Genomic DNA, 16,920 nt, shown 5'->3' with positions numbered 1-16,920 from the left:
AGCCATAACGTGCTGCTCACAACGACTCTCTCTCGAACTCTGTCCTCACGGGTGGTAAAGGTGGGGAGTGAATAGTCCTTGGACTGCAACGTCGGGAGCCCTTGGCTGCCATTACTATCGAAGGTTTGCTTGGGCAAAACGTCGCATATTAGACAGCGAAGGGGCAGGTCCGATTGCGCAATACATAGGAATGACTATAGGTGACCCTCTTGAATAACCATAGCAGGAAAATCGCCCCCCCCCCTAACTCCCCGCCCCACCACCCTGTGTGCACGCCCGTGAGCACAGGAACGCCACAACGATAATTTCGAATTCCCGATGATATTTCAGAGTAATCTCATGTTTGCACTGCAGTAGCGTCGCGAAGTGTCTATATGTTCCGGCCAGTTCTGCTGCCACGCGAATATGGATGAATGAAGATTAAAGGGACGGGTCATAGAAGTTCCACATCTCGACAGCCGAATGAAAGCGGCGGCAAAGTTGGCAGCCGCTGCTACAACTGCACCGAGAATGTTTCATTTCTGCAGCGACAGCTCCTTCCAGTCGAGAGCAAAACGAGCGATGCGAGTCCTGCGGTGACCGTATATCTTTGTTTTCGACCGATCGCTCTATTCTTTTTCATCCAGCCTCGAATGCTTCCGGTGCCTTTCGCGTTGACGCTTGCTAGCGCACCGCAGAGAACGGTCATTCGCAGCAGTGACAGTGACTGCTCGCTGGATAAATGCAAATATAAAAGCGGCCATTCCCCAATGCACCTCTCGACCTCGTGTATATATATATATATATATATATATATATATATATATATATATATATATATATATATATATATATATATATATATATATATATATATATATATATATATATATATATATATATATATATATATATATATGTATATGTGTATATATATATATATATATATATATATATATATATATATATATATATATATATATATATATACATATATATATACATATATATATATATATATATATATATATATATATATACATATATATACATATATATATATATATATATATATATATATATATATATATACATACATATATATATATATATATATATATATATATATATATATATATATATATATATATATATATATATATATATATATATTCTCGCATTGCAAATACGACCATGGTTGGGCGGAAGTACCGTTTCGTCGCGGATAAGCCGCTCGCTCGATTGCGTGGCGTCCGTTCGTCAGGAGCCGCCGCTGCTGCCTCGTTTCTTCGCGGAGGAGAGCCCACTTCACTGCATAGCTGGTCACGCGGAGAGGCTGAACTTCGGGTTATAGTTATACTTAAAGTCATTTTCCTACAGAGAGCAGATTACTTCAGCAGTGAGCATGAGCAAGAGAAGCATCCTTTAGGAAGTATTATTGGTCAGCGGTGTGCCATTTATTTCACGCGAGATAAGAAAGGTTATATCAACGAAACACTTCCGACATGGGACGAGCCGGTGGCGAGCCCTAGGCCTCTGGGGTTCTTCCCGGCTAGTTTCTCCGGACCTCATTAAATCTATCTATCTATCTATCTATCTATCTATCTATCTATCTATCTATCTATCTATCTATCTATCTATCTATCTATCTATCTATCTATCTATCTATCTATCTATCTATCTATCTATCTATCTATCTATCTATCTATCTATCTATCTATCTATCTATCTATCTATCTATCTATCTATCTATCTATCTATCTATCTATCTATCTATCTATCTATCTATCTATCTATCTATCTATCTATATGTCTGTCTGTCTGTCTGTCTGTCTGTCTGTCTGTCTGTCAAGGAAACACCCCATTTGTAATCAAGATGACGCGACCTTTCCTCAGCGTATTATTCTTTCGAAGGGCAAACAAAGGGCAGAGCTCTGTGATCTCGCCAGATATATACAGATGCTCATATAATTTAATGCCAGGTCACAATTCAGCAGAGTGGACTGAATCGCGAGAAAAACAATACATTGTACTATTATTCTGCGCGTGATGATTTCTCCGGTACCACAGATCAGGCGTTGTCATCGCAGTGCTAAAACTGCTGCTTGGGCGATTTGGTACATAATTATTTAGACTGATTTCCCACCGCGAAAAAGAGACAGGACAATTAAAAAAGACACACACACACACACACATCACTGTGTGTGTGTGTGTCTTTCGAAATGTCCTGTCTCTTTCTTGCGCTGATAAATCAGTCTAAATCATCACAGTACACCGTCTCCTCGCCGTTTAACTTCGCCTTCCTTGCGTGGCCCTGCGGCCGGCCACGATCATCATCCGAGACTTGTTTTACGTTATTTTCCCTTTCTCGTGTTTTTCCAGTTTTCCGCCAATTTGCGCACGCCTTCCCTCGTCGTCTCCGGTTGCGCGGGCCGATTCGTGTTTTTGAGCGCGCGCGGCTCCATTTCTGCCTCGGAGGTTGGCGAGACCCGCCGACGCTGTGCCGCCCAATTTTCTCAAAATAAGGAGAAATCCGAGACGCGAGCGCATGCATTACGTGACGTGGCCAACGGCCTTGGAAATCGAGTCGCTTCGCCGGGCGCGTGCGGCGTCGCGTGGCAGCGATTTCATTCTGTGCGCTTCCCGACCGCTGGACACCAACGAACGAGGCTTCTGTAAAATGGAGCCGCGTCGCCGAGAAAACCCTCGTTTCTCTCTTAATATGGGGAGCGGCGTGTGCGTGTCGGCTGAGGGACGTGTGCTTTCCCGCCATCTTCCTCGACAAAAAGGACTTCTTCCTTGCCTAGATTTTCTTAGAACAGTGCAAAGAAAAATAAGGGAGAGACCAAAGAAAGAAACAAGGCGCTGATGTAGTAATCAGGAATGGCTCTGTCTGGCTGTGGGAAAAGAAAATTGGCACAAAAATTAGAGAGAGAGAAAAGAGGGAGGATAAGACGCTCGTGTCGCGTTAACTCAAGGACTTGTGCTTTGATTTTTGTTTTGTGAAACTACATGCGAGAATGGATACGTGACCGTCGGGCCGGAGTATATTACGTTTACGGCGCTTAACACTTCCAGGGCTGTTCGTTATATGCGGGGTAAACAGTGTTAGTCACACGTGAGAAAACAAACAAAAAAAATCACTTAAATGATAACACTTATCAACGTGAGTTAGGTTAGTAGTAAGAAATAAAAAAGAGAAGTTGTGAAATGAGCTCTGACGCCTTTGAAGTGATGGTGAGATTACTAAGTATAGCCGTGCTGCGTTATATTAACTACACTTCGCTTAATGCGGGTGGCCTATTCCGCGTCACACGTAGTCTGCTAACCGCTGTGCTGCAGTTTGGCATGGGAGATATCATGAGCCATGCGTTGTGCCACAGTAATTGTCGCGTTTTGTGCGTGACTCTCTCAGTTGGTTGATTTATATGTGGGGGATTATGAGAGACGCCGTAGTGGAGGGCTCCGAAAATTTCGACCACACACCTGGGGTTCTTCAACGTGCACACAAATCTGAGCACACGGGCCTGCATCATTTTCGCCTCCATCGAAAATGCTGCCGCCGCAGCCGGGATTTGATCCTGCGACCTGCGGGTCAGCAGCCGAGTGCCTTAGCCACTAGAACACCATGTCGGACTGGCATAATGTTTCTTCCTGTCAACTTGCACGCGAAAAGAAAGATGATGCCGAGTGACTACAAGTACAGATTTACCGTGCCACTCGTGAACTATACATAGGAGTCCCGAAGTATGTCCGTGCTGAATGTATACAGTGAAAATGAAGAAAGGCCGTACGTCTGCCATCACTGCACAACGCCCCCGACAAGCGGGCGCAGGTGGGGGTCTTTATACGAAACTGGCACGTTCTTCGCTGCAAGGACTAGCGAGCGTGTGTGTAGGCGCGCGTCGAGGGTTGGTGAATTATAGTTGATCACAAGGAAAAGAACTTCCCTTTTTCTTGCCTGACGCTAAAAATAAGACAGCGATAAAAACCCCCAAAAAATGATAAATAGTACTGTGAAGATATGAAAAAAACTAATTGCGAAGTCACAAAAACGCTCGATGGCGAGAGCGACAGTTATACAAACATTTCGAGAAGCAGACAGTGCGCTAAATATCGCGCAACGAGCCACGAGGTATGCTCGGCTAATATTCCAATATACATAGTGAAAATTTTGCAATTAGTTTTAAATCAAGTGGGGTATACTTGAACGTGCACTTTCATACTCATGCCCTGCTTTTACCTGCTTTTTTTGCTTTTTCGCATGTTGTTTGTACGAAATTCTGCCTATATATACGCTGCCGGAAATTGAAGCCGTATAGTCTGACGTACGGTGTGCCGTTATGAAAGTCACAACTTTTGCCTCAAATGCCTCATGAAACACTGCATGTATATATATACGCACTATCGACCAACAACTGGATAAGTGGCCTACTGTTAGAAAGTTTTTCGTCGCCCTAACCTGCACAACACTTAAGCCCTTTATTACTGGCTGCGCGGGCTCGAGCCCCTTTCCTTCGCGTCACCTTTCATTTCTCACCGCACCTTGCTGCTCAAAGCTGTAATGAATACCTCCGCCGCGGTAATCAACAAAAATAAGTCACTCGCGTCATAAAACAGCCGCAAGCTCAGGCCTCCAACACAGCTCGCTCTGTGTTTGCACTGAGCGTAACTCGAAACAGTACTATGAAAGTTCATGTACGACGCGTTTTCATTATTTATACTCAGAAATTTTGTTTCGGATATTGTTGTTTACAAATAAGTGGCACTCTTTGAACATTTTTATCGTTTCATTGCCCCGGAGAAACCCTCCTGCCACGCATTACCTTTATAGGAATGCCTTTCTTTTTTTTTCTATCATCAAAGCGGATAGTTTGCTCTTTAGAAGCTCGCGTTTGAAGACAGAGAAGAGGGATACAGTTGCCCTTTCATGCCACGAGCGTCGTCATCAGTCGAATGACTTCGCCGTTCCGCGTCGATTTCGCCAGCGAGTGGAGCTCGGGAGAGATACGCTCGTACGTCGCGTGCGGGAGCCAATTTCCCGGCGAGATTTATTGTGTGAAGCTATATATACAGGCCGCCCAAAAGGTCACGCGTTTGGAGCCCGAACGAGCGCAATTCTATCACACGCAGGCGCCCTTCATTCCGCGGAGGAAGAAGAGGCGGCCGTTTCCCGTGTGACAGGAGATCAAACACTGGCACACAGCGTGCTCATCGAGAAACGACCCCGTGGCTCGCTTGCATATGGAATGAAGTGACGCCCACGAAGAATGGGGGTGGGGGATGAGGTGGGGGCAATGTGTCCCGCGGAGAAAGCAGATCTCGGGGCCGCAGCTGTGGCCGATTCAAAGCAACCCGGCTTCACCGTGCTCGCGGGATGTGGCCAAGGCCGGCACGATGCGATGCAAATTGCGCCTGTAACAACAACGATCGAGACAGCCCATTTAGACGGACGTCGCTTTTTGAAATGCAATGAAGGTGCTACGTAAGTTAGATTGTGCAACAGCGAGCTGACAGAGCCCTACAACTTCACTGTGCGTTCCTTCGTCTCCCCCACCGCCCCGCCCCCTCCTTTTTTTTTTGCTTTTCGTGTGCTTGTAAAAGGGGACAGGAGCAAGTTTTCTGTTAAGCTATACAATTTCACTCTATTCCGCTGGGATATCTTACAGTACAGTTAGCACGCGCCATCATCTAAGCGTGCTCAAGGTTCCCCTCCACAGGGGCAAAGCTTCATCACACCCCCCCCCCCCCTTTATGAAGTCAATGAATGGGACAGACTTTAGGCCCCTATTTTAGGGGATTAAGGGGTGGGGGGGGGGGGGGCTACAGGTATTGTTGAACGTTGCTTCATTTTATGGCACCGGATGACTTGAGGTGTAACAGAAAGCATGTTTACAAAAAAAAAAAAAAACTAGACATAGCTGGCGTGTTAAAGTGTGTGAGTTTTTATACATGCGATATATACATCTGACAGGGAAAGAGAAAGAGGTGCGGACTCGCACCCTTGGCTACGTGTTTTAAAGGTGTACTTTGACCCCGAGCGTAGGCCGCAATATTCGGACACTGCAATATCGAGAATTCCCAATGAACATTCACGTATAACATTACATAAAACAAAACATGTGCTATTCATTTATCGACATTATTTTACGTATATTCACTTTGTCTCACGTAACAAGGGCAACACAACGGGCACTTCTAAAGCATATTGATATGATGTAGAAGATGTTGGTGCACAAATAAGGCGCCGGCTACTCCTTACCTCTTGAGTGAAACATGTGTCAAGAAAGCAAATAAACTTACAAACAGTAGGACACGAAAAAAAAAGCGCACGCACACACTAATACAAAAACACCACAAAGAAAAAACATGAAACAACACCATCATGACGTAAGAGCAAATGTCTGAAATGCAATTAACAATGTCTCTAATTATGTCTCTGGTCATTGTGAGGATGAATCTGCACACATGGGCAGCATAACGATCAACACGTCATAGACATGAGGACATACATATAATAGGAGTCATACAATAGGTATAAATAAAAATAATACATACAATGACATAGAAATACAATGGCATAAAAAGGGCTACTATTATATATACACCATATTGTATAGCTGATGGCGCTAAGCGCATTGCAACTATACAGTACTTACTATTACGCTGTTCTGTGTAATTTTGCATTAAACATGTTGCTTTTGTGATATGCCATACTTCGTGCGCATCGCCGCTGACGCGTTTTATTGAAAGTCGCATTATACTTCGTCACTCAACAGCATCCTCGTAGCGAGACCCTTTGATAGGCGTGGCCGGCAGGCTGTTTATCGCGAGAATACGGTGCGAAATTCAGCAGAACTCCTTTGACACCACCTGATCAATGTGAGGGAAAAAGAAAGAGGGCCGTTACATTTAAAAGCGTCGGTGAATATTTTTCGTTAAAGGCCTATCGATCGGAATCGACTCGATGCCGTTCTCATGAAAACTTCCGTTGAAATGCCCGTTCGATATCAATGGTTGGGTATCGCGCGTGTGGGCGGCGCAGGCTCTGTTATGTTTCCAGATATCGGGCGTTTACACAGCAGTGGAGGACGCATTTATACACGGAGATTTCACTTGCGATCACAGCGAAACAAATGCCGCACGGTTGGCTCACCAACAGGGGTGCTGCTGCTGACGTTGGTGTTGAGGACTTGCGTGTCACAGAAGGAAACTGTCTAACCTGTATCAATATGCGCAAACGAACGCCAACGCAGCAGTGTGGCAACAGTTTTTTTTTATGTTAGTCGGGTGCACAGTAGTGTGAGAACTATGGTATATACTTCACAAAAAGAAAAAAAAACTTATTCTGTGATAGTGATACGAAGAACTCAGTTAACAGTTCGCGAAATTCTTCAGCGTCAGGCTCAACTATAACTATAGTTCTGGTTGACTCTTACAGCTGCTTCCAAGTTTGAAGACTTGTCGAAGTATTCTTTGATCCTTCGCAAACTTTTCGCAACACTTTAGCCCGATATCTAGACATTACCGACTGCCTATCATTTGGCCAAATTTCGTACTCGCAAATTTTAAAAATAGTTTTAATATATAGATTACAAAGCCGCGTGTGACGCTCGGTTCCCTCTATGTCAAAAATAAACAAATAAATAGAAGTTTTATATGTTTTTTTATTTTTTTATTTCTCCGATAAATTTTGCTGCAGCGTAAATTAGTTACAGGGTTTTAATTTTCAAACGTCATCGTCATCATCATCAGCCTAACTACGCCCACTGCCGGACAAAGGCCTCTCCCATGTTCTGCCCGTCAACTCGGTCCTGTTGTTTCTGTCGCTACGCTGTAAGTGCAAACGCCTTAGTTCCATCTGCCCACCAAATTTTCCGTCGCTCACGCGTTCGCCTTCTCTTGGAATCCAGTCAGTTAACCTTAATGACCAGCTGGTACCGGGCCTATACGCGCTACGTGGCCGGCTCATGTCTATTTCAACTATAATATCCTAAACTCAGGTTTGTTCCCTGACCCATTCTGCTCTCTTCTTGTCTCCACCTATCATTTTCCTTTCCATCGCTAGCTGCGTCGTCCTCAATTCAAACTGAACCCTCTTTGTAAGCCTCCAGGTTTCTGCTCCGTAAGTAAGTACTGGCAATGATGAAGCTGTTATATATATTTCTTTTGAGGGATAGTGGCAGATTACCGTGCATGACTTGAGAAGGCTTGCTGAATGTTATCAACCCCATCCTTATTCTTCTAGTCACTTCACTCTCGTGGTTCGGCTCCACGGTTACTATACCTGTCCTAAGTATTTCTTTCACAATTCCAGCATCTCTCCATTTATCGCAAAATGCTGCTTTCCGCCGAGACTGTTACGTATTATTTTAGGTTAGTGCATATTAATTTTCAGACCTACTTTTCTGCTTTCCGTGTCCTGTCCAGTTCTCATGAGCTGTTCTTCGTCTCTCGAGTGAATGCAATGTCAATTATCATGCAATATCAGCAGATAATCTTAGGTTACTAAGACAGCCTATATTAACGCTTATCCGTAACTCTTCACATTGTAGAGCCGTGAGAACTTCCTGCGAACACACGGGGACTAGCATTGAAGAGGTCGTGTCTCCCTGCCTCACACCCTTCTTTATTGGGCTTATGTGTCGTTCTCAATGGAGGACTATGGTAGCTGTGGATCCACTGTATATCATAGTATGCTTATATAGGCTTCGCCGATGCCCTGACTCCGCAAGGCCTACATGATGGCTGATGTATCCTACGAATAAAAAAAAAAGCATTTTTAAACGTAAAGTCCCATAAATTAAGGCTATAATTCTACTTGTCACTCACACGGTGTGGTACTAGACTGTTGTAGTAATGAGTATAGATCTGTGAGTGTTAGCTTATATAAGAAGTTATAAAAAGGGTTATATTGTAAAACCTTTTTTTCCTTTATTCACGATGTCACTTGCGAAGTAACACGACTTTTCGCATTCGTTTTCGGGGTCACACCTATAGCGTTGGCTAACTGCCACACACATTGAACACTAAAACTACTTGCGAAAGGGGATACAGGGTGGTCGCCGCCATAGCTAACAGAACAAAGTGCCGAACGGGACATGGGTGTCTGTAGGTTTGGTATTACAGACGGAATGCTGTCTATAGTTAAGCTTTCGCCTTGTGTTGAAATACTGAAGGACAGAAAGAAAGAGAAAAAAAATAAGGGTACATAGGCACTCTACACCTGAAGAATCCATCAGGGTATAAAGAATCGGTGCTGTGGCTCTAGTCGAAGAATACTATCTGAGTAATTACTGCTATAGCAAGAACAATATTTAGAGTCAGCAGCGTTGCGCAATACTATATCCGTCATTCTTTCGGCCTTATTTCCTTTTTTCACACAGCAAATACAAAAAATAAGACGCGCCATGCTCTTACCTGTCTGCGTAATGGCAGTTATCAAATCGCAAGGCGCTCGCTTTCTATGACAAGACGCGATTCTAACAGCGAATCTAATAAAACAACGGGAGCGCCGTCAAAAGCACCGCCATGTGCAAAGGACAGCAGGCTCTTCTGATCATGAAGCGCGCGCATGCAGCACAGATGCGTGTATGGCGTAATACGTGGTGCCAGGGAACGGTGCGCGAGCTGGGAGTCGCGGTTCGTCTCAGCAGCGCGTGGCGAGGCAAGCAAGGCGAGAGATATATAACGCACGCCAAAGGTGCGCGGCCGTGAGCCGCGGCACAGATGAACGGCGCAGCTGGAATGTTTATTTGGCCGCTATCGGGCGGACACGGCCGAGCCGAGCACGCAGAACATTCGAGTGAATGGCATCACGCGCAATTACCCTCGCGGCAATCGCGGGACTAATTCTCCGCACAGCGCACGAGACCACGGGGAAGTCATCCGATCGAATCGAACGAGCAGATGCGCCTGCCTAGAAATAATAGCACCCAAGCAGAGCCGCAGCGTCGCACAACTAAGCCACTGCACACGTGTCAGTTGCGTAGCAGGATGAGCAACAGCCGAGTGAGGGATCACTCATCCGTACGAGGCTCAGTGCGCACGAAACACGAGTGGGGTCAGCGACGCAACCTTTCCTTGCCCCAGGAAAGGCGTTACGCCAACTGAAGCGTATCGCGTGCAGGTGAGCTCGACATGTAGCTCATCCTTGCGCGCCACCAGTCACTGCCAGTGTATCGTGACTCACTCACCTGACGGAGGCGATGCATCATATGTAAGGTGTCTGAAACACAAGATCGCGTTTTTTTTGCCATAAAGTGCGCAAGGCGGAAGTGCCGCGGATACGCTTACGAAAAGGGGTGGACCACGTTCGTCCCCCTTTGTTGTGCAATGTCCATATCGCTCGTGTTTTCGTACCTCGAACTTCATATAGTTTGGCGCGCCAACTTATCGCTGCTCGCGTCCCTATAGGGCATCATACTCTCCTATTCTACTCAATAGAACCGCGTGGTTATCAATATACAACGCAAGTATCCAGAGTTGGAGTGAGCGCGACGTCAAATTAAGAAAAAAAGTGACAGCATTGTCACAAAAGCAAAACAATGAATGCGATAGCAACAAGTTGGAGTGTCACGAGAAAGAATGACAAGCAGATCGAAACGTGTCCCGCGTTGCTCACGCACAAATGACGCACGAAACGTACTCACGGGTACACAGAAGAACTCGAATAAGTGCCTCAGTTGTTACTTCTCTGTGTCTGAAAAGCGCGGTCTTTTCGAAAACGGAGACAGTGCAGCGAGTGCAGTGACCCCTGTGCGCCCGCTTACTACAACAGAATCGTTCCGGAGAAAGCAAGGCGTACGATTCTCCCCACCACAAGTTAAGCCGCGCACGCACGCGTAAGCCTCTTCCCCTCCCCTCCGCGGAGCAAAGTACGCGCGGGATATGAACGCATAAGCACGCGTCGCCGCGGCGCCACGATCTGGCGACGGGCGCTCATTGCACCATCTTGCTGGTAAATTCTGAAAACACAATTGTTCCCCTGAGATCGGCATCACCAGTGCTTAGTGGTAGATATAAACATCTTGCGTTCAAGGAGGTGCTCCTTCGTGGCTCAGTGGTTGACGCCACAGCCGGGACGTTTGATTCCGCGCACCGGAGTGTTTTTGTGGAGTATTTTCTTCTCCCGTATATATATATATATATATATATATATATATATATATATATATATATATATATATATATATATATATATATATATATATATATTTGCTCACGCAATGTATGTCACGCAGATGGATAGAGAACCGCTGTCTCTAGCGATTGATCGGGCTCCCTCAATGTGTGGTAAACGTCGCGTCTTGCTCGGGACGCGAGTGGCTGCTCTCAGAACTGGGCTTCTCGGCGGCACGTGCACTAAACGGACGCGGGTTTTCCCGTGGCTGCATCGGCGACAGCTGCCAAAACGCAAAGCGATCGCGGAATCAGCCGCGCCTGAGACGGGTGTGTATCGGACGCAGCGTGGCAGATCGGATTCGCTGGCTGGCATATCATGCAGCAGGGGGCCGTCTTCATTGCGGCTGTCACTGGGCACCCGAGGATACGGGGAGCGCAGTAATTGCTCGCCGTCTGCGGGCCCACGTTCACCCGTCTCTGCTGGCATCGCTGCCAGAAATGCGTTCGCAAATGCATCGGCCGATGTGTATCGCGGTTCGCGTTAGATACTCGACACGATGATGAGCGCTCCACGAGGGCTCGTTTTCGTGTAGTACCACGTATATATAGAAGCGAACGAAGAAGTCGCTAGGGCACTTACTCGTCGTTTTCGCATATTTTGAAGTTATCTCCCGGTAAAGCACTGCACTGACATTCGCGGTTCTTTCAAAAAAATATTTTTTATGAATTATGCCTTTCGTTCAATTAATTGGTGCAAAAGCGACTGAGGATGCGCAAGTGACAAAGCCATTGTAAAAAGATGAAAGTTTGCCTCTTTCAAAGTCAACGTAGTTCAAAGAACTGATAACTACTGAGGCAGGCGCGAGTGAATAATCCGCTAAAATGAATTGATTGATTTGTGGGGTTTAACGTCCCAAAACCACCATATGATTATGAGAGACGCCGTAGTGGAGGGCTCCAGAAATTTTGACCACCTGGGGTTCTTTAACGTGCACCCAAATCTGACCGCTAAAATGAAGATGGTGTGTACAGGAGTATGCATGTCGTGCAGTTGGTGGATATATTGACGCCGTTTCCATACTGGGCTGAAGGTTACTTTCCGTGCTTATTGAACTGGAAGGCCCATAGTGTGTAGTGAATACGAGCTCTTGCGAATACAGCAGGGTGATTAAAACAGCTGGCTGCAGATGCCAGCTTGATATATTTCTTTCTTTAACAAATCGTACAAAAACCGACTGTAAAATAACACGAATGACAATGTTTGACCCTATGGTCATTCATCTGTTTATGGCATTGCGCAACCTTAAAGGAAGTCGCTGAGCTGGGTATCTCTGCACCGAACGAACATTATCAAGCCGTACATTTTGACCAATACCCCATGACCATTTTCGTTGAGCGGGAAGATTGCATAGATGCGTTGGCCTCTGAGAAAGAACAACGTCGACGGCATGGCTCCGCGTAGCTTGGGAGTGCGTGTTCGATCTTCTACAGTCGCAGTGTTCATGTTTTGATGGGGCGAAATGCATATTAAGAATATATTTTAATTATTATATTTGCAATATTGAACGGCCTTCTTTAATAATAAAGTGTGAATCTTTCAGTGAACGGGAGAAAACGGAATTCCGAGGATCAAACGGTGCCTGGAATGAAGTTGTGTTTTGAGATAAACACTGGTGGTCGGCGCCTAACCTCCAACGATTGGCGATATTTTTCGCAAATATACTTTCATTTCCTTTCAGAAAATCATTGGAACACTGCAGTAAAAATAACAACAACAAAAAGAAATCTACAATACGAACTATAATAAAATGACCAACAACATTGATTGTGCTTTTCTTGGTTTCCCAATTTTCTGACTTTATGGGGATGCGCTTACAAAAAACGCGCCAGAACTGCGCGGAAGGCACAGCGCAGTCACAGTGAAAGCCAGAAGAGCGGCCTTTCAGAGCCTTTTCTAAACACTAATTGGTTAACTTCTGCAAGTGCACTTGCTTAATACCCTTTATGACATTAATAGCAAAAATGTTTGGGTGGTAAGCTGGCATTCGCTATGTTTTTTTTTTTCCACCATTCTTCTGAGAAGCGTGGTATCCGCTGAACAGTTGCAAGGAATTTTGTACCAATTGTTCATGCAGTGGCGGACGACAATGAGGAATTATGCCTGAAGTGGGTATGCGCCACACTTAATAGGTGAAGAAGAACAGGCTTTTGTAATTAATGGGTTGGAACATTTGACGACCCACTCGTTACGCTGTTCGCATTGTGCGACGACGGATAGTTCTACCGCTGTTTTAAAACGCTTTATAAATCGTAATAGCACGATTGCTTTCCCGACATCAAGCCTGCCTTAGGCAAAAAATACTGAAAAACGATGGGGCGCAGCTTTGCGCAGTACTACATTAGAGGGACGATTATGGGCAGTCCAATGGGCCCGCGAAGCGGCTGAAAGAGTAGGTCTTTCGGTCCGAACATGGGAGCGGCCCGCTTCGGACTAGGACACTTGCACGACCTATTGGACTCTAATAAAGTTCTTTCATGCATCCATCCATACAACTCCGCAATTGTCATCAATACATTTGCCCGACAGCTTCGCCCTGTTCACCGACCAAGCACGCTTGCCTAACAATCTGAAAATGACAGGGTGAACGTTTTGTTTCTTTTCCAGGAAACCATAAAACAGAAACGGTTTGTTTCCATACACGATTTAACTGAAATAGGGGCACTTTGGGTGTCCACAGCGTGTTTTCATTGAATGCAAAACAGCTCGGTGTGACGGAGCATGGCTGTAAGAAGGAGAGCGACCGCTGGACGCATTTCGCTGCTTAGTTCATTCGGGCAGGATCATTGTTTACGCATAGCACATTCCGGCTCGGGAAGCGCGAATTAGGCAGTCGATGGGCGCGTGGCTCCCTTCCCACATTTTGACGTGACGCGCCCAGTTACACAACCTGCTCGCGTGACGGCAGTGTTGGCGAAAACGGGCGCATTTACGTAACAGGCCATTTTTATTCCGTCCACGTCGGCGTGCGTGTTTATACCCACTCTGGGGGTCACCTGAACGACCTTAACGCCAGTACGTGTAATGCGGCCTGCGGTTGGTCCGCATTACCCTGCAGACCTTGCTATTTCGGGCACTGGGTGCAGTTATGAAAATCCAGATAGGTTGCTTGCGTGTAGCGCAATGATGAGTTTCCGTAAGCATAGCGATTACTCAACCGATCTTTGTGTAAGCACCATGCGCATTCGCCATGTGCCAACGGGGCCTTTCAGGCGCTGGCCTCGTTGCTATTATATCGGTTGTGTTGCTCAGTGTGTAACACGTTCTGGAATAACGGAGGGGATTTCTAGCAAATTAAACACAATAGAAAGCTTCAGAATACAATTTTAGCTATTAATTGTGACAGCGTATACAGAGACGAGTGGTCGAAGAAGCTGCACAAATGGGTGACTTGTGCGTCATTTGCTGTTTTAGTTGTTCGGCCTTTCGGTCAAACGGCATAAGCAGCCCAATTAGCTGTGTGGAGGAAGATGAACGTAATTTGGGCTCTCGCACAACGATACTCTCCGAGCGGACCTCAGACGCTAACAACACGTGATGTATACCGTGATAGCTGGCGCCTCTGAACCCCAACAAGATCATGGCTGTGCCTTTTACTGAGTGAAATGGCTGAATGCTGCTTTGTACCACTTAACCGCTAATACAGCCTATACTCACTTACGAGAAAAGCACGTGTACATTGGCAGCTCGACCTAAGAGGTGTCATAATAATTACGACATCGACGCAGATGCGTGAAACTAATTAATTGTTTCGTTTGCATCAAAGAATGCACGTTTATCAGCTTCACACTGTCGATATTCATAAATGTGCTCTCAATACACTAATCCACCTGGAGCTCGGCTGTTTCTTTCAGCCGAACATGATCTGGGTCAACCGTGCTCAGTCGGAGACTGTCGAGCACTGTGTAAAAGCGCGTGGTTCTCCTCACAAGGCGTATTTGCAAACAATTGAGTCACCCATTTTCGCCAATTTATCGTTATGCCTCTCTTCAGTCACCGCCAGCAGTCCACCCGCGCCGGAATCATTACTCTATAGAAGACAAGCGCGTATACCAAATCGTATAGTTTACCCTAGCTCATTCTAGAGCTGACGAGTGTCATTCTGCGTTTCGAACAGCAGTGGTTTCGCGCATGCACTCTGTTTTTATCTCTTTACAGAATACAACATATCGCGCTCTGGGGTAAACGATTCCAACATCTCTTCATAATCTTACTAAGTGCTTTTAGGAGCGAAGCTTCTCAGGACTGCACTCCGCCATTGCCGTCACCACCGTCGAAGCTCCTTGCACCACGCAAGCTCGCCGAGCAAAACTAGAGTAACTGTATATGCTGCCTACGGGACCAGAGTAGCGCAAAAGCACTGGTTAGCAACCATAATGACGCGGCAAAGCCGCAATCTGTTTTCGTACACGACTTGCTTAAGCCTGTCGCCGATCGACGAAGCGTGTTGCCGATCGCCAGTCGACGTGCCTGGCGTGTCAATGACCGGAGAAGAAAGAAGAAACACCTACTTTCGGAAGTGTGCTAAGGGAGTTCAAAAGCGTTTTTTTTTTAGTTTGTCCGGTAAATCAAAGCGCAAACGCGTAGCCTAGTGCCGAATAACATGCACTGCCTCTACCGCATGCTTTATAAAGTGGAGCCCAGCTATGGAAGATAAGCGACAACTCACAAACACGAAATATAGGTCCTCTTAGATTCAAGGAGCGCCCCGCCCCCACTAAGCTTACAGCATTGAATATTTCGATTGCAATAGCAGTTATATGGACACTCTCGGCTGGATTTTGCCCCCGGTGTCGGCGTCGGCGTCACTCACCGTATACGTATCAATATATATGAAAATGCAAGAAAGAGAAAAACATTGGGGGACTCTTGAGCTTTACCTTGAAGAGCTGAATGCGATAGCAAAATCTGGCCCTTAGTGCGCCCTACAACTGCTAAGTGCTCACGCACACACGCCCACGCACACACACGCGCGTGCAAGTGCGAGCGTTTGATGACACACACACACACACACACACACACACACACACACACACACACACACACACACACACACACACACACACACACACACACACGCGCGCGCGCGCGCGCGCGCGACTACAGGTTTTTGAACTAATGCAAGAGTCGCATGGCCGCCAAGATAGACACCGTGCCACGCCATCTCGGAGGCGAGGCCACGAAGAGTCTCGCAATGATTCACAGATGGCAGTACATTGTCTAGCGTTTGCTAGATAGATAGATTTGTGGGGTTTAACGTCCCAAAACCACCATATGATTATGATAGACGCCGTAGTGGAGGGCTCCGGAAATGTCGACCACCTGGGGTTCTTTAACGTGCACCCAAATCTGAGTACACGGGCCTACGACATTTCTGCCTCCATCGGAAATGCAGCCGCCGCAGCCGGGATTTGAGCCCGCGACCTGCGGGTCAGCAGCCGAGTACCTTAGCCACTAGACCACCGCGGCGGGGCAGTCTAGCGTTGGCTGTTTGCTTGATCAACGCCCCTGAAATGGCATGATATGGTTTCCGCTAGATGGACACATTTGTCTATCTTTAGAGCTGTTTGAAAGTTCCTGTGTGTTTTTAGCGGCGACGGTTGCACTATCGCCGCATTATCCCGGCCTTTTTCTACGTAGCTTCATGACCTCCCAAATGCGCCTACAAATCACCGAATGCGCTCGTTTTCACCGTGAAACCTGTCGAACAAAATGCGTCAAGGAGACTCCTTCTACTACATGGCATTTATGTAGTGTTT

The 16,920-nt window shown here is 46.2% G+C and overlaps 1 long non-coding RNA gene across 1 annotated transcript in view; it reads left to right on the top strand.

Moving 5' to 3' along the window:
• LOC142776974 (uncharacterized) overlaps positions 1-12,924 on the top strand; it is a 30,347-nt gene extending 17,423 nt beyond the window's left edge. The window contains exon 2 of the long non-coding RNA XR_012887886.1: positions 12,705-12,924. This is a non-coding gene — a long non-coding RNA (uncharacterized LOC142776974). The remainder of the gene's footprint in view (positions 1-12,704) is intronic.
• The last annotated feature ends 3,996 nt before the right edge of the window (positions 12,925-16,920 follow it).

The sequence above is a fragment of the Rhipicephalus microplus genome, chromosome X (genome assembly GCF_043290135.1).
Source record: "Rhipicephalus microplus isolate Deutch F79 chromosome X, USDA_Rmic, whole genome shotgun sequence".
NCBI classification, from domain to species: Eukaryota; Metazoa; Arthropoda; class Arachnida; order Ixodida; family Ixodidae; genus Rhipicephalus; species Rhipicephalus microplus.
Note: the sequence above shows the minus strand (reverse complement) of the source record. Positions and strands in the feature narration are given on the sequence as shown.